This window comes from Amblyomma americanum, chromosome 1 (assembly GCF_052857255.1).
Source record: "Amblyomma americanum isolate KBUSLIRL-KWMA chromosome 1, ASM5285725v1, whole genome shotgun sequence".
Taxonomy (NCBI): domain Eukaryota; kingdom Metazoa; phylum Arthropoda; class Arachnida; order Ixodida; family Ixodidae; genus Amblyomma; species Amblyomma americanum.
In genome coordinates this window covers 263,522,166-263,541,524 of record NC_135497.1, presented here as the reverse complement: position 1 = coordinate 263,541,524, position 19,359 = coordinate 263,522,166, and the positions used below count along the sequence as shown (strand labels likewise).

Here is a 19,359-nt window from a genome sequence, read left to right as displayed (position 1 = left end):
ATGCTGCCAGCTATATCCTGATTGATGAGGAGCCCCCACCCAGTTCTCGCACTGTCCGCTATTCCACGATAGCCCAGTACGTGCCCGCCCTTTGTACTGTATAACCCTAATCTGTCCTCCCACCTCACTAAGCCCTATGGCATCCCATTTATTACCCGCTTGTTCCTCGAACAGCACTGCTGAGCTAGCCTCACTGAATAAGGTTCTAGCGTTAAACGATGCCAGGTTCAGTTCCCAATGGCGGCCTGTCCGGAGCCAGAGATTATTAGCACTCGCCGCTGCGTCACAGGTCTCACCTTCGCCTTGTCCAGTTGCTTCGCAGCCAGTATGGACTGAAGGCCTAGGATTAATTGGGTTGTTCATAGAAGGTTTTGGCTAAGTACGACACCAGGGTGGCCAAGTCCTGCTCTGGTCAGGGAGTGCGTCGTCGGTTCTGGTCACCGAGAGGTCCAGGCCGCATCCCAGGCCTGGTTATCCAGTTCCATCTAGATGCGGAGATTTTTTTTTTGTAACCCGGTGGAGAATTTTGCGGTACCGGGGTTCGAGCCTCGGTCCTCTTGCACGTGAGACCAATGCTCTACTTCTAGGCCATCACTGCATTCTCTAAATTGAATAAATAACGCAGCAGTATTCTTCCCTTAACAATTGAGTGACTGCATACTGGCCAACATTGGTGACAGTAGGGCCACGTTTAGCTTTCACATTTGCCAGCCGTGCTCGCTTTTTCAAAGCATGTCCTTTAGAAACACGCCACTGTCATTTATTTTTTTTAAGAGTACGTAGTATTTCGCTTTCTTGAAAGTGTTTGTTTTGCCCTGACTGTTACCGCAACTTTGTTTCTAGCACACCAAGTTCTCACTACCCTATTCTTGTACTGAGAAAGTTACTCCTACCATCACAGTTTCTCGGGTCTCTTAACTTCTGCACGTTTGCTGCCGCTACAAAATTTTAATCAGTATACACTCGAAACCTGGTAACGTTACCTGTATAGAAGTTACAAGCAGTAATGGCCGCGTGAATTAATTTTAAAAAGAGGGTCGTTTTAATGTTTTGATTATTCTTGGCCAATGTAAAGGTTGCAACACCTGAAGACGAGCGATTTTACATAAATTCGGAAGAATCTGCCTTGTTTTTTATACGGAAAGCCGGTTTTCGCGATCCTAGCTTACACAGTGAGATACTCCTTTTACAGCAATTTATAAACAGCTCTCTGACCCCCGTGCCATCGAGAAAACAAAAAAAAAGTTCAAAGCCACTTGCGTCCGACGTAGTCCGACCATAAAAAAGGACTTTTTGTAGCAATAGCTACATTACCTAGCACTTAGAGACTTCAGCGTGGCAGCACGTGAGCTCCGTGGCTGGTCACGTGATACGGAGCAGCTGCCGGCGGCGCGGCGCGCAGGCGAAACCGAGCGGGGGAGGAGTGGAGAGGGGGAGAGTGAATCTACGTCCAGGAACGAAGATGAAGAAGGAACGCCCAGCGAAACGCAGCGACGAAAGAATTCTACTCAGCGAGTTCCACGCGGCCAGCTGTAGCTATCGGGTCACTCCAGGTTTAACCAGAGCTAATCCATAGCCATTTTCCCCTCCAAGGCCACCAGCGTTCGACGCGGCCACCCATGCTCCCAGTATGCAGCGCGTAGCAGAAAAAACGGGGAACGAGCCGGGGGTGCTCATCGCCGACTCCTGTCATGTTTGACGCTCGCGTTTGCCTGTGCAGAGCCCTGAGCGAAGCGACATCTGTGTCAAACCCAAGCAAAATCTCTGCCAGCGCTGTGGAGAGACTCATCCAGCGCTCAGCGCTAAACACCCGCTTATAGTGGTTGGTGACTTTAACGCCAGACACGTCAGATGGGGGTACAAATTCAACTGCAGGAAAGGAACACAGCTCTGGACACTAATTCGGAACGAGGAATTCACCCTTGTCAATGATCCGCAACAGCATACTCGCATCGGTCACAGCGTGCAACACAACGTCACCCCCGATCTCACACTCACAAAAAAATCACACAATGTCAGTGGTCGCTCACACAAACCGCCCTAGGCAGCGACCACTACATAATTCAAACCTCACTCTCACTAAACTCAATCACCCCCTTCACGAAAAAGAAGGTGCAGATCACAGACTGGGACAAGTTGTGGAACCTCCGGAACGACGCCCCCACCCAAAATCAATCACCTTGCGAGATTGGTGGCAGGACTCACAAAGGACGTCGCTACAGCCACATCTGAAATCCCGAGCAATCAGGGATCGGACGCGGTCGAAGCAGACTCCTCCACATATGGGAGGCTCACTCCGGCCTGCAAAACCGATGGCTTCGTAACAAACACAACAGATCACTCAAGTTAAGGATATCAGCCTAGATCAAGGAAATAGAGACACACGCGGCATAACTAACCCGTCAGCAATGGGGACAGCTATGCAACCGCATGGAGGGCAACCTGGGCCTAAGGGATACATGGAACATGGAAATATGTACTCTGCCTCTTAGAACCCCACAACACGAAGAGCACCCAACAGCGTAATGTAACGCGCCTCATTCACAGAATAGGTATGAATGATGATACCCTGATCCAGAATCTCAAAGACAGGTACCTCACAACCACTCCTAAATTACCCCTCCCTTCCTACTTGGGCGTAGAAAACCCTGATCTCGACGCGGACATAACAACGTGGGAGGTTAGAGCAGTAATGTTCAAACTTCGCACCACGTCTGCGCCAGAAGCAGACAGGATCACAAACAAAACGATCCGAAATTTGGACAAGAACTCCATCCAAGCCCTTACAGAACTTTTCAAGAAGCACTGGAAGGAAGGTACTCTTCCCTCCGAGTGGACCCACGTGAGGGTCACTTTCATCCCCAAGCCCGGAAAACCGCTTAGCTCGACGCGGACATAACGTGAGAGGTTTGAGCAGCAATGTTCAAACTTCGCACCACGTCTGCGCCAGGAGCCGACAGGATCACAAACAAAACGATCCGAAATTTGGACGAGAACTCCATCCAAGCCCTTACAGAACTTTTCAACAAGAACTGGAAGGAAGGCACTCTTCCTTCCGAGTGGACCCACGTGAGGGTCACTTTCATCCCTAAGACCGGAAAACCGCTGGACCTTTTAAATCTCAGGCCAATCTACCTCACCTCATGCTTGCGAAAGCTATTTGAGCACGTAATCCTAAACAGACTTCAAAACTACATGCAGACAAAAGAGCTCTTTCCCCACACAATGCTGAGATTCCGAAGCCATCTATCAACACAAGACGCAATGCTTCAAATTTGAGAAGAAATCCTCCATACCAGACATTGAAAACGCACACGAGCGCTGCTAGCCTTAGACCTCACTAAGGCGTTTGACAATGTCCAACACAAAGCCATACTGGATGCCTTATCCAATCTAGGAGTCGGGACTCGAACACATACCTACATAGCAGCTTTCCTACGAGACCGAACAGCGGAAATAAAACTAGGCCCTCTAGAGTCCCACTCCTTCCCTCTGGGCAGCAGGAGGACACCCCAGGGGTCAGTACTATCTCCCTACTCATTAATATCACTCTCATTCCCACGGCTCGCAAGCTACAGCGCATACCAAACCTCTCCCACTCCTTCTATGCTAACGACATTGCCTTGTGGACCACCGTGGGCAATGTTGGGACCATGGAAGAAACCATTCAAGCAGGTGCGGACGTGGTAATGGAGTTCGCAGCCTCTATAGCCCTCGTGTGCTCCTCTGCTAAGTCTGAACTCTTACTACTCCACCCGACCCCGAACCGCAACAGGAAAGAAAACCCCTTCATACACGTCGAGGTCAATGGTCTACCAGTGCCAGAGGTTGCAAAGATACGCATTCTAGGCATGTACTTACAAAACAATGGACGCAATAAGGAGACCATCTCCAAACTTACAATCAGGACATATCAAACCATCCGACTGATTAGAAGAATAGCCAACAAGCACCGAGGCATGCGTGGACATGACCTGGGGCGGCTGGTGCAGGCTTTCTTGATTAGTCGAATGGTTTACTCTCTTCCCGACCTCTACCTCGCAACCGCGGAAAAGGAGAAAGCAGATGCACTAATAAGACACGCATACAAGTCAGCCTTAAATCTCCCACAACGAGCTCCCACCAACCATCTCCGACGTATGGGAGTACGCAGTACACTGCAAGAACTAACTGAAGCTCATCGCATCGCTGAGTGTGACAGACTCCTGCACAAATACAGGTAGACACATTCTTGCTTCTCTAAAGATTCAACCAACAGGTCCACCCCCACCCCCCAACAACACCCACGCCATCCCCACACACATCAGGGACAGACTCATAGTTCACCCTTTTCCCAAATATGTACACCCAGTTCACAACCAGGCCAGACGCGAAGCTCGTGCGAAGGCTTTACATAAAGCTCATGCAAACTACCAAGACGCGGTCTATGTGGACGCGGAAGAGTACATCCACAATTCGGCCTACGCCAAGACTGTAGCATCGCACAACCTTAAACACCAAGCCTCGCGCTCGATCAAGACAACAAACTCACTTGAAGCCGAAGAAGCAGCCACAGCGCTTGTCATTTTCTCCTCTGCTGCAGCACTCATTCCGAGTGACTCTAAACAGCAATCACAAATTTTGCAAGGGGACAGATTCATTCTATCACGCGAAAAATTCTCGATTCTTGCTCCTCAGAACCCTGACCACTTCAAAAAGTTTGGGTCCCAGCCCACGCAGGCAACCCCAGCAACGAAGTGGCCCACTCTCTTGCTCGTGTGTACGTCAACCGAGCAGGGCAGACCGTAGACCGGGGTAGCGCTAGGGACCGGCTTGTCACCTATCATGAAATAACCCTCCATTACAGGGAGCAAATGCTCGTCTATCCCACCCCCCCCCCCCACACACATCTACCTGTCGAACGAACAACAAACTACCTGGAGACAGCTCCAGGCTCAGACATTCTCTACACCTGCTTTGTTAGCCCTTATCCACCCAGGCCAATACAGACCCGAATGCTCTCTTTGTGGGGCTCCGAGAGTGAACTTTGACCACATTTTAATCTCTCCCGAGACTTCCAACCACCATCTCGCTGGAACCTCACGGACAAAGAGGATTGGGAAATCGCGTTCTCCAGCTCCGAACCGACCTCAGAAAGGCGGCTGTTAGAGAGGGCTGGACAGGTTGCCTCACATTATGGGCTGTTGGCCACCACCCGTGATCAAGAGCCAGACCAATCCCAGGCATCACCTCATTCATAAGGCTCATCAATAATGTTTTCACCTACCTACTTATCTACATGTCTCATATATCGTTGGACACCTGAACCGCGCCGTAAGAGAAGGGATAAAGGAGGGAGTGAAAGAAGAAAGAGGTGCCGCAGTGGAGGGCTCCGGAATAATATCGACCACCTGGGGATCTTTAACGTGCACTGAAATCGCACAGCACACGGGCGCCTTAGCGTTTTTCCTCCATAAAAACGCAGCCGCCGCGGTCGGGTTCGAACCCAGGAACTCCGGATAGGTAGCCGAGCGTCCTAACCACTGAGCCACCGCGGCGAGTAGAACCGCAGTGAAAAGCGTCCCCCAGGTACCCTTTCTGGGGTCCACCGACGAAGGAGACAGTTGCGGCACCTTTCATTTCCTCGAAAGAAAAAAAGACATCGAATGAAGTGTACAGCGCGAGTGAGAAAATTACTGCGTTTTTGCTTTCCTGAAACAAATGTATATTTTTTGTTATCCTGGCAGTGCTCTTGAGCTGCTCCTTTGTTACCGCGCAGGCTCGTGCAGGTGCACGGCCGCCTTCAAACGACAAAGAATGCGTTCGTTACTTCCTTCTTACACTCCCTTCTTTATCCCTCCTCTTACGGCGCGGTTCAGGTCTCCAACGATATATGAGACAGATACTGCGCCATTTCCTTTCCCCAAAAACCAAATATTATTATTATTTATAGGGAAAAAAAACGCGACAACTGCCGCACACTAAGTGGACACCTGACCATTGCAATCAAAGCAATGATGAATAAGGTAGCGAATGCAGGCAGAAAGTAAGCTTATCCTTCAGGCTACTCTGATAAAGTAAAATTGGGTTAAAAGAATTTCGGAAGGGGCGCAGTAATTGAAGGCTATGCGATGTGCGCTGACATCTCACGTATATTGTGCAGTTCTAGAGCCAAAAGTTTAAGAACAACCAGAGCTTGTACTACCGTTCCGCAGTACTGCATGAAGGTATGAAGCGAGTATCTTCCTTGAACAGAATTAACATTGAGTCATAGGTGCATTGTTCTGATATTGTTTGCGGCCCTTAGGCGACAATAGTCGCTCTTGTTCTATCGTTTTGTTTAAGAGGAGCAAAGGCTCCTGAGACCAACCCTTTTGAAGAATGTATGTATGCATAAGCTGTTTATTAAGGGAGGTTCAAAGCCGTTTGTTGGGGAATTCGGATGTTAAAGAAGGAAGGAAAAATGTAATGTGGATTAGCTCAGCTAATCCAGGATATACAATGCGAAAGATATCGGCGTTCACTGTGTTCATTGGCGTTGGCGTTGACAATGTTCTAGACGGCGATGGCTTTGAGCAAAGGAAGGGCGCATACCCAGCAGCACAGGTAATTGGCCCAACATTGGTACCGTATTGGCGAAGGCCGGCCCTTCAAAGACCCGCCGCGGTGGCTAAGTGGTTAGGGCGCTCGACTACTGATCCGGAGTTCCCGGGTTCGAACCCGACCGCAGCGGCTGCGTTTTTATGGAGGAAAAACGGTAAGGTGCCCGTGTGCTGTGCGAAGTCAGTGCACGTTAAAAATCCCCAGGTGGTCGAAATTATTCCGGAGCCCTCCACTGCGGCACCTCCTTCTTTCTTCTTTCACTCCATTCCTTATACCTTTCCTTACGGCGCGTTTCAGGTCTCCAGCGATATATGAGACAGATACTGCGCCATTTCCTTTCCCCAAAAACCAATTATTATTATTATTATTATTATTAACCTGGGAACTCCGGACCAGTAGCCAGATCAGTAGTCGGCCGCAAGGAAAAGTTTATTTTTGGGGAAAGGAAATGGCACAGTCTGTCTCACATATCGGCAAACACCTGAACTGTGCTGTAAGGGAAGGAATAAAGGAGGTAATTATAGAAGAAAAATTTGGAGGACGCTTAAGCTTCGTCTTTAAGAGTGAGGCGCGACAGCGTGGTGCAGCGCTGCCAAGGAGTCCATGGAACGCCAACGCCCGTTCGGCGCCGCGCGAGGCCCGTCCGACAATTTATGGAAAGGACGCCAATCTCACATATCTCGGTGGACACCCGAACCGCGCCGTAAGGGAAGCAAATTGAAATAATAATAATTGGTTTTTGTGTGGAAAGGAAATGACGCAGTATCTGTCTCATATATCGGCGGTCACCTGAACCACGCCGTAAGGGAAGGGATAAAGGAGGGGGTGAAAGAAGAAAAGAAGAATGAGATGCTGTAGTGGAGGGCTCCGGAATAATTTCGACCACCTGGGGATCTTTAACGTGCACTGACATCGCACAGCACACGGGCGCCTTAGCGTTTTGCCTCCATAAAAACGTAGCCGCCGCGGTGGGGTTCGAACCTAGGAACTCCGGATCAGTAGTCGAGCGCCCTAACCACTGAGCCACCGCGGCGGGTCGAAATTGAAATGAAAATTGGTTTTTAGGGTAAGGAAAGGACGTCTATCTCACAATTCTCGCTGGACACCCGTACCGCGCCGTAAGGGAAGGAAATTCCCTTCCCTTACGGCGTGGTTCAGGTGTCCACCGAGATGCGCCATTTTTCGCTCAAGGCGAAAGACGCCGATGACACCGGCTTTTCTGCGACACGAGCTCCTTAACGCTATCGCGTTAAAACAAGAAAGCTGTGCCTTAGTGGAGAGGTCCGGAATAAATTTGACCACCTGGGGATCTTTACCATGCACTGACATTGCAAAGCACACGGGCGCCTTAGCGCTTCGCCTTAATCGAAACGCGGCTGCCGTGGTCGGGACTACACCCAGGTACTCCGATCAGTAGCCGAGCGTGCTAACCACTGAGCCACCGCGGCGCGTAAATAATTTCGACTATCTGGGGATCTTTAACGCATGTGCACCGACGTCACTGAGCACACGGGCGCCTTCAGCGTTTCGCCTCCATCGAAACTCGGTCGCTGCGGTCGGGTTCGAACCCGGGTACTTCGGATCAGCCACCGCGACGGTTAAGGGAAGGAAAATGAAATTTAAATTGGTTTGAAAGGAAGGAAATGACGCCTCTCTCGCATATCTCGGTGGACACCCGAACTGCGCCGTAGGGGAAGGAAAATGAAATTTCGTTTTTAGAAAAACAAATGAAACCTGTATCACATTGCGCCATTTCCCTTCCCCAAAAGCCAATTTTTCAATTTGGCTTTCTGAAAATATCTGCAGTGCTTGCGGTTTGTTTGGAACCTGATTTGGTTCCATATCTCTGCATACAACGATCAATAATATACTTGTAAATATTACCGAAGTTATATTAAATATAGTGCGGTGTTGCGGCCCTTGCTGGACGCCGAACGCAGCCGGGCAGCGGGCAGGAAGGAACTGAGCCTGACTCCGATGCCGGGCTGTACCCAGACTTGTGGCTGTACCCATACTTGGGTACAACCACAACTCTGCTCTTGCCGCCGTCCAAAAATTTCATTGCGAAAGCAATACTGCTCGAGGTTTCCGCTTTTGGCCGTCGTCCCGGAGAATCCACCATAGACCTTTAGCCTGACCTATGTGTGACGTCATACCAGCTGTGGAAAAGCGGGGCCCCAACTCGGCTCGTCGCGATCGTCCAAGCGAATCCTCCATGGTGCAGCTGCGCGCCGCTGCCGCGAGGGGCGCTCGCTGTGCGTGACGTCATGCCAGGTGTGGAAAAGCGCCCCCCCCCGAACTCGGGTACAAATGGTCCGTTGAAAATGATGAGGGCTGTCGTTTTTCCCAATCTTCAGGCGCTGTGGATGGTGACGCCTTGAGTGCGGGACCATTTGTACCCAAATTCGTCATGTTCGGCGGAGGCGAGTTGACATGTTTTCCATAACAACCAACCAAACAATACTGTCACGTTTGCTGCCAGCATGGTCACCGGTGCGATGTTTGCCCAACAACGGACGCCAAGGCATGCAAGCAATGCGGGACGCAAAACCCGACCGAAGGTCATCAATGCCCTCCAAAGTGCATGATGTGTGGGGGCGGCCACGTCACCGGCTCCAGAGAATGTCAAGAGCGCCTAAAGAAAAATTCGAGATACGACGGCGGCAGGCAGAGTCGCCGCCGCAACAAGGACACCAGGAAACCGAGATGGTTCAGCTCGGAGGGATACGCCTCGTCGCGGAGCCACTCGAGATCCAGGAGTCGAACACGGAGCAGTTCGAGGAGTTGTTCGAGTTCTAAGGCGCCACTACCACCACCACCACCACAGGGGGCCTGGGCCAACGATAACCCCTTTAACAACAAGAAGAAAAATCCCGGCACCAAGGTGAGCTGGGGAGCAGGCCCTTCCAACACTGCTCCGCACTCGGGCAAACAACAAAATCCCTCCGCTCTTAAACAACAGGATGATCCCGAAAAAGCAGAACTGAGAAGGAAACTAGAACAATCGCTAGCCTGTAACGAAGGACTATAAAGACAAATTGCCGCAATTAGACGAGAAATGCAGGAAGTGAGGACCGGCAGCCCTCCGCACCCACAGCCCCAAATTGTTAGGACACCGTCAACACCCATGCAACAGCAGGGAGATGAGTTTTCAAAATTCAAGGAAGAAATGCAAGCTACGATGCAATTTCTGTTACAATTTATGCAGCAAACACAATCACAGTTTGCTGAAATAAGAAGTAATCTCAGAAAGCAAGAATTTTCGAGAAATATAAGGGAAAAGGCCCACCACTTTCACCGTCCAGCCCTCGCCGCCCTAGATGCACAAAGCAACACCACCGCTAAAACTAATATGGCCAGAACGACTAAAGGAAGAAAAGAATACTTCAACATCTGGCAGTCGAACTGTAATGGTTACCGCAGAAAACAGGGCCTACTGACACAATACATATACACACACGACACCCCACCGGACGTTATAGCGCTTCAGGAGACTGGCGCAACCCCCCACTATCAGGTTACAGGTGCTACGAGCCGAACGAACAGGGCAGGACGGCCACCCTGGTCAGTAAATTGATGGTGGCCATCAGCCACGACAGAATCGAGGAAGCGGACGTAGAACACGTAATAGTCGAAATTATACCCAAAAAGAAGGGCAAACGCGGCAGCATTTTCATAGTAAACGCGTATAAACCTCGGAAACAAAAGGAAAGCAAAATTTAAGGAACTGTTTCAGGGGGTGCGAAAACTAGCAAAGGACAACGCCCTAACAATTTTATTTTTAAGACTAATGCTCGGAACGAGATCTCGAGATACAGGACTACCGAAGCCAAGGGGAAGGCGATCGCGGAGGCGGCCGAAATTACCGAATGCGAGCTCCTCACAGACCCAGACTCCCCGACTAGAACAGGCAACAGCGTCAATAACGACACGAGCTCCGACCTTCCTTTTACTCGCGGCATGAAACTCGCGCAATGGGAAAACTTAATGGAGAATCTAGGTAGCCATCATTACATCATAAAAACGTAAATCTCTTCCGGAAGACTTAAACGTCAATTAGGAACCGCGAAAATTACTGAGTGGGACCACCTGCCAGCGATCTGCCCCTTGCGCTGGAGGATGTGCGTGCGGCCATCCACGACCATCTCCGAAAGCAGCACCCCGACCCACGCATCGCGGGAGGTGAGCGCATCGACAGTGTCACCGGCTGTCGCGCACTTACACGGTCACAACGTGCAATGATCCTCCGCGCGCGCATAGGCTGCGTGTGGCCCGGGGAACGACGGGTGCGTCACGGAATCGCGACGAGTGATGTGTGTGACGGATGCGGTGCAGGAAAAACACTAGAACATCTGCTCCTTCGCTGCTCCGCGTTCGCCGATGCTCGTCGCGATATGCTCGCGGCCTATAGGGCGCAGGGCATACTACCAGACTCCATCAAGACGCTATTGTGGCCGCAGGGCAGTGCGCGCACTCGTGAGCGAACTTTGGTGAGCCTCTGTGCATTCCTCGAACACACGGGCTTGACGTCCCGTCTGTTCTCCGTCAGGTAGTTACACGCAGTGACCGAACGCTCCGCGAGTTCTACCTTGAACGATTAATAACTGGACGCCCACTCCAGTTGTAACCAACACAGTGCTGTGCGCGTGTGTGATTTAATTCCTCTAAAATGAACTAATCACGCGCACAACCTGGACACATTTCTTATTGTGTAAATAGTTTGTACATATTACTTCTCCCCCTGTCCTCTATTCCTGTCCCCTCACCTCTTTCATTTCATTTCTCCATTCTGCCTGCTGTCCTTTATTTCCGCTGCCCCAGCTCAGGTGCTTCAGTATCGATGGCAGATGCCGGGGCTAGCAAAAATCTTTTCCTTCCTTTTTACTCATATTTTTAATAAAACCACTACCACCACCACCACCTTCCAAAAGGCATGCGACAAACTAGAATAAAAGGGGATACAATCGATCGAGGATTGGACTAAAATGCTAAAAGGAATAAAGAACGATTTCACCAAAGGGATAGGGAAAACGCCCCAAACACCCGAAGTAGACACAAGGTTACTAGGGCTTTATGAGGCTAGGCGAGGGCTCACCAAAAAGGTGCAAGTACCAAAAGTACAACGAGAAATTTAAACGCAAAATTGCGGAGATTACGGCGAAGGCCGAAGTGCACGCCGCCCTTCTGGCGAGGCAAAATTCGCAGTAATTTAGCGATGCACTTAACGGGACCCTGAGCACAGCGAGAACTTGGCGTATTCTCAAGGCACTCATAGACCCAACGAAAACTAAATCGGAAAATAATAAGGCCATATACCATCTTGTCCGTCAATACAAAGGACCGGATGCGGAGCTCCTCGAGAAGGTTCGCCTTAAATGCTACGGGGACTCAAACCCGGCAGCCTACACGGACGGGTACAGTGGCAAAGAAAATAACGATCTATATATAGACAGACCCATTACGAGGGAGGAAGTCTAAGCGGCTATGCAGTGCGCGACTAAAAATACGGCCACAGGCGCGGACAAAGTTACAAACGTGCTCATCCGCAACCTTAGCGACACCCTGGTAGAGGAACTAACCGAATTTCTAAATACACATTGGGAAGCGGAAACTGTACCGGCGGAATGGAAACATGCCTAGGTAGTCATGATTCCTACACCGGGCAAAAAGCTACAGATTGAAAATCTAAGACCAATATCGCTCCCCTCGTGCTTAGGCAAACTATACGAGAGAGTGGTAACGCGCAGGCTACAACAGTATATGGAGTATATTGAGCTGTGCCCCAACTCTATGTTTGGTTTCCGAGCCACACTATCCACCCAGGATATACTTCTCCAAATCAAAGCACAAGTATTCTTAGGAGTACCCTACAACGGGGAACACGTTATAATGACACTTGACATGAAGGGAGCTTTCGACAATGTCAGCCACGACGCCATCTTTACAGGTCTAGACGACCTAAACTGCGGGAGGAGGATCCATGGCTATGTTAAAGCGTTTCTTTTGGACAGAACAGCTACGATTGGAGTAGGAGAACTTAGATCGGATAAATTCTCCACCCCAAACAAAGGAACACCCCAGGGCTCAGTCATCTCTTCCACGCTGTTTAACATAGCGATGATTGGGTTAGCTAAACAATTATAAACAATCAACGGCATACACCACGCCATGTACGCCAGTGATATCACTATCTGGATGACCAGAGGGTCGCTAGAGGAAAAGGAAGAGAAACTTCGGGAAGCCGCGACATGAGTAGAAAACTATGTAAAGAACAGAGACCTCGCGTGCTCGACAGAAATATCGGAAATTCTCCGCGCCTGGCGAGGCAAACAGAATCGCACGGTTCCGGCAGACGACGAGGAGCTAAAACTCGAAATCTACCTCGAAGGCAAACCTATCCCAGAGAAACCCATGATTGCAATCTTAGGAATGTGGATACAATCGCACGCTGTACTCACACCCTCTCCCTACTAAAAGCATCGACGCTGCAGATTGCTCCCATGATTAAGCGGGTCTCGCAGAGACGATACGGCATGCGCAAGGAAGACACGCTTAAACTCGTGAGGAGCCTAGTGGTGAGCAGGACGACCTATAGTCTCCCCTACTTTAACCTTACCCAAGGAGAAACACAACAAGCCGAAGCAATCCTAAGTCGCGCCTACAAAGCTGCCCTACAATTACCAAACAGCACACCGACCGAAAATTTGATGGCCCTAGTAGTGCTAAACACGCTAGACGAGCTCAAAAGAGCTCAGCTTGTAACCCAGCTACAGCGTTTATAGCTTACACCAACGGGCAGGGAAGTATTAAGAAAAATGGGTTGTGAAGGAGCGCTAGTAGAAATTCAATGAACAGACACAATACCCGACAAACACAGACTAATATTAAAGGTGGCCCCACTGCCAGAAAATATGGACACAAATCTGCACACTGCACGCAGAGCGGCCAGAGCCTCCTATATCACCTATATACAAAGAACACTAGCCCTGAGGTACACAATTGTGTATGTGGACGCAGCCAGATACGCCAAAATTCCAGGACAAGGATTACAACATGGTGGTGACGGTGATAGGCTCGGACCTACGCGAGATCACTAGCGAATCTCTAAACGACTGCACGGTAGTCGAGGCCGGAGAGGCGGCCGTTGCTCTAGCGGCAGCGGAGGGCTACCGGTCCAAGCAGTCTTTAACGATCATATCAGACTCGCAAGCAGCCTGCAGAAACTATATGAACGGCAGAATCAGCCGCCGGGCGCTCCGCATACTGCGCTCTTGCGGCGCACCCCAAAAGGATAAGCAAGGAAGACCACTTTTGCATACGATAGTATGGACGCCAGGTCACGAAGGAGCGGCAGGCAACCAAGAGGCCGACAGGGTAGCTCGAGGGCATACGAAAAGCCGAGCTTCCCGCGTAGGCGGCCCCGAGGTTTTCGTACCTATCCCTCAGGGATGTACGGCGATTTTAGATTATTTTAAGGGGGTCAGAAGACGCTACCCCCACCACACAAATCACTTAGCAGGGAAGAGTCTGTAGCTTGGAGACAGCTGCAAACGGGTACCTACCGTAACCTGCATATACTAAGCAAAATTCACCCCATCCAATATAAAGATACATGTCCATGGTGTAACGAAACGCCCACGCTATATCATATTTCGTGGGAATGCCCGAAAATACCCGTGGTCCCAGCCATACCAAACCCTAGTGCGGAGCAGTGGGAGGGATTGCTCTCCAGCCACCGCCGGTGCGACCAAATTGGTCTAATCCAGCGGGCCAAGTTGGCGGCGGCATCCAACGGAGCCCTGGAATAAGGGCAGACGACCCTGTGCAAGAGAAGATGACCCAAGTAATCTGACACCGCAAATGAACAAAACTAGAGCAAAATAAAGTTTATTCTCTCTCTCTTCCCCCAACTCGGCTCGTCGCGATCATCCCAGCGAATCCTCCATGGTATGTCGGATGATGTGTATAAGGTGAAGCTGCAACGATGTGCTTCAGCTAAGAAGTGGCGGCGTGCGGAAGAAACGGATGAAGAGCGGGAACAACGTTTAGCTAAACGGCGTGCATATTGTAGTCGTTATGGAGAGCGCGAAAGAGACGCAACAACGACAGAACGAAGCGAGCAAGATACAACGCGCTCAAGAGACGCCAGAAGAACGCGCTGCAAGACTCGAGAAGCGTCTTAACGCAGATGCGGCTAGAAGTTACTCTTCAACTGCGGAAGAGACAGCTTTGAATTCTCGAGAGCGTCGGAATGAGACGCTGCGTAGACGACGTGCCGAGGAAACGAAGCTTTCGCAATTTCGACTAGGGTTAACCAGAGCTAAACTACAGACAATTTTTATTGGAATTAAATAGGCTACCTTGGTAATAATATATTTTTACAATAATATTTTTATTCTTACAATTATCATTACATTTAACCATTTGGCAATAAACATCAGTCTCGACCTCCTGCGTGCCTTATGTATTTCCAGTTTCATTTCACTGTTCCTTTTTGTTTACTTCTTCCTTCCTCAGCATTCATTTTATTTTCGCCCAGGAAATATTTATCTGAAAAACTCTCCGTGCCCCCAATTCTTTTTCCAATCCCCCTATGTGGGCATGTGTCATTGTATGAGGGTAACAACAACAACAATACGCCGCCGTGGGTATGCACCATTAATACCGAAAATATCATCATCATCATCATCAACATCTCGAGTCGGCTGCTCTAGCTCTGTATGCTCGAGCTGCACGAGACATCGAACGCACGCCATCTTTTCTTTAGAGCCGTTCCACCATGAGGCACCCCCAAGCTATGTGCGTCCACACCGTCCCTCCCGACCAGTCGGCTGCTCAGACCCATCAGATTGGTTGTAGACTCCAGCTCGCGATGCAGAACGATCTTGGCCAAGGAGCTGCCAGCTGCCGTGAGAGCTGCCGGAACATCGCAACCCGTGCCACGCGGCCATCGGGGCAGCCACCGGACTTCGAGCTCTCCAAGTGCTTCGTCGCCTCGGGGCCACGCAGCACCATCGGAGGACAAGCCGCTGGTGACCACCACCACCTCCGTGGCAAAGGCGAAGAGGTGCTTAAGCTCCGAGAAGCGCCTGCGCAGAAATACACGCAGCCGGTCACAGCCCTCAGCCGTTCCCCGCTACCGGCAGGGTGAGTTTGCATCTAAGCCTTCTACTCTGCCGAGCGGCTTTGATGCACTTGCGGGATTTTTCTCTAGGCTACTTGGAACCCTTTGTTCAATGCCTTCGGTCAGGGCGCGTGTTAAGTTTCAGCCGGGCGTCATGCTGGTCCCACCAGCTCTAGTTCACAAGTGTCCAGTGGCCCGATCCTCGATATTCACATTCGCCTGTCGGCGCCATGCTTCCTCTCTGATTGGCTCTCAGAGGCGTCAGTCAGCATCACAGTGTGCGTCACTTTCTGCAGTTACAGACGATATTTTCCCGTCGACGTCAATTTGACGTGGCGTCGAAAATAGATTTTTAGGAGCGCTGTTCTTGGTGCCCGGAAATTATGTATGAGACTACATGCTCTCGACTTGCCAATTTGGAGAAAACAGCTGCATACTAGAAATAGGCGCTTCCTTAATTCTGATTGCTGCAACATTGTCACGTGAAATACGTGATACGCACGTATTATGGAGTAATGTAAACCTGACGTGTCACTATATATACAATGGGTCGCCATTGGCAAAAAAGGCTCAAATGAAAATTAGTTTTTCGGGATAGGAAATGGCACATTCTCTGTCTCGCATACCAGCTGACACCTGAGCCGCGCCGTAAGGGAAGGGATAAAGGTGAAGTGCGAGAAGAAAGGAAGAAAGAGGTGCCGCAGTGGAGGGCTCCAGAATAATTTCGACCACCTGGGGATCTTTAACTTGCACTGACATCGCACAGCACACGGGAGCCTTAGCGTTTCGCCTCAACCAAAACGCAGCCGCCGCGGTAGAGTTCGAAACCGGGGACTTCGAATTTGCCGCCTTCGAACCCAACCGCGACGGCTGCGTTTTTATGGAGGCAAAACGCTAAGGGGCCCGTGTGCTGTGCGATGTCAGTGCACGTTAAAGATCCCCAGGTGGTCGAAATTATTCCGAAGCACTCAACTAGGGCACATCTTACTTCCTTTCTTCTTTCACTCCCTCCTTTATCTCTTCCTTTACGGCGCGGTTCAGGTGTCCAACGATGATGAGACAGATACTGCGCCATTTCCTTTCCCTCAAAGCCAATTATTATTATTATTATTGTTGTTATTGTTATTATTATTCGCCGCCATAATATCGCCCTGATGCAAGGTAGCCGAATGAGTGAATGAAACGCTGATTTGTTCGGCATTATGTCGCCGCAGTTTAGCAGGTATTTATTTGAAGCCAAAACTCAGCTCATAAAAGTCTGTGCAATGAAACGGCGTCATAACGGCACATCGGATATTAGCAGCCTTTAAGAGCATTAATAGCGAGAGGTTAAATGTACAGGCGCATAGGGGCGCTAACTGCTCTCCCGTTGCAAACCCTTCGCTCGCACTGAGGAATCATCGGTCTGTGCAGTTAATGTAGAGTGGAAATGGCGGCGCCAGCCGGCTGTGCGCTTTAATGAGTTCTGCTGCTCGTTGCATTTATTCGTCCTTTCGCGAGCACCATGATGCTGTCGAGTTTTCTCTGACTAGACAGCTAGTGTGTGACCTGACGAGACGTATGATGTGGTGGCTATTCAAGGATGCATTGCAGTGAGCAGTGCCTAACTGTCGAGCTGTGAAGTGCGGTCGCCAGTCGTGAACGTCGTTGAACGGATGGGCTTTGCGCGCGTGATGAGTGGATGACACGACAGATGTTCGCGCTGCCGAGCAACAAACCCCAGGAATGTGTAGGCCTTCTCGACGAGACATCCGTGTGCACTGGCGCACTATTTGATCACAGCGGTGTCAGCAAGACAGCGTGAACGCCTGCCGGGAAAGGTACAACGTGACATCGTCTCTAGCATCATTGAGGTAAGGAAATAATTTGTGCAGTCTCATCTTCATTCCTTTTGCATGCAGGCTGGAAATGAGTATGTGCAGGACGCATGCTTCGAATCCAAAATTGATTTTCGGGATTTCGCGTTGCTTCGTGCACCATACTGTGTTTCAATTATTGCGCGACGCGCCAAATTGAGAAGACAAAGCTTAGCATGCTAGTGCGTTGGACGATTTGTTGGTTTTGGTGTCGGTGTATGTGAAAGAAAGCATAGGTGAGATCAGCTGGAAGAAGTCGTTTCCTTAAGTGTGCAAAAAAAATTGCGTGACAGCTTAAAAAAATTACTATAACCGGACTTAAGCATTAATAATAAATCGCATAAAATTGCGCTGCTCAAGCTGAAATTTTCATAGCAGTGTTGATAGCAGTCACGTAGAAATGACCGCAAAAGGGAGAAAAACTTTGTGTAATGGCACGCGAAAACAAATATATGAGTCTTGTGCATTTCTTTTTACAGGTGTGCTGTACATGCCGGCGAAGGTTCCAGCACATAAGTATGAGTGGAATTCATCCATGTGTGGAATATCTCTTCATTCTCCTGCACTGCCCGCATGGAAATCGTGAAACTGGTGAGCACATGCTTAGTGTTCTGTGACAGTGATGAAGGGATAATGTGTTCACCTTGAGTAAGATTGCATATGGCTAGTGATATCTGATTGCATTTATATATGGCTTATTGAGCAAAGAAGGAACGTAAACAGAGCCTGCGTATCAAAATAGTGTAAATGAATCATGTCTATAATTTGCAGATGAGAGTAGAGATAGGTGTAGGTCATACGTGTTCGGTGGCTTTGGATTTCTCTTGCTGACCACAATGTCACGGCAGCCTTATTTTGATTGGTGCAAAACTCAAGGTAGTCATAAATAATTGAGCTTGTGCCCTTCCCTGCAATGCACTGTGTTGTGGTTTCCTTTGAGTATAAAAAGACTAATAATTTTTTTTTGCCCATCAGTTTGGGAAATCTGCCATCAAGTACCTGTAGCAGTTAGGGAAACAGTTCGTTTCGGTACAAATGATTGGTTTTGCAGAGGGCATTACAGTTTACATTTTTATGTAAAACTAGACTGTAGTTTGTAGCAGTTAGGGAAACAGTTTGTTTCGGTACTAATGATTGGTTTTGCAGAGGGCATTACTCTTTACATTTTTATGTAAAACTAGACTGTAGTTTAACTTGCAGCTTCAACAATTTAACATACTTTGGAGCCCAATGTCTAGCCCGTTCAAAGGTTTCAGTGCACAGGGTTAACATCCAGGTGATGTATGCACCTTGTGCAGATGTGGCGCACCGGTCTCACCATGGGGTCTCATGTGTTCAGAGCCCTGATGCCAGATTCGTCTTCAATCACCTCTCGGCAGGAATGGCTACCTAGGTGGGTGGCTATACCAGGTTCCTGAACGACTACATGGCATGTCTGCAAGGGTTTGGAGTGCTGTACGACATGGTCAAGGGTTCTCTTCGAAGATCTGCACAGTTTGCATTGTGCAACACAACATATTCATCCACACTCAGCTGCAGGACCATGACACCACCGGAGAGTTGTTATAATAGCAGGAACACCAACATCTACAACATGGAGCAGGACATAGCACCCTTTGTATTTTGCCTGATAGACAGTAACTGCGTGTGGGAATCACACTCAGTTGTTTTCTCGTGTAGCTATTGTCCAAGCAATCACTGTACAATTTCTCTGCTTCAAGTTTGATAGCATACTGCAAGGAAGCTGGTGAAGTCATCACTTTGGTGCTCTTCTATAAACAGGACCTTATTTCTGGC

At 49.5% G+C, this 19,359-nt stretch overlaps 1 long non-coding RNA gene across 1 annotated transcript; it reads left to right on the top strand.

Moving 5' to 3' along the window:
- The first annotated feature begins 17,309 nt into the window (after positions 1-17,309).
- LOC144096811 (uncharacterized) lies at positions 17,310-18,956 on the top strand. The gene is made up of 3 exons (XR_013306853.1): positions 17,310-17,559; positions 18,042-18,153; positions 18,861-18,956. It is a non-coding gene; the product is annotated as an uncharacterized LOC144096811 (long non-coding RNA).
- Positions 18,957-19,359: the final 403 nt, after the last annotated feature.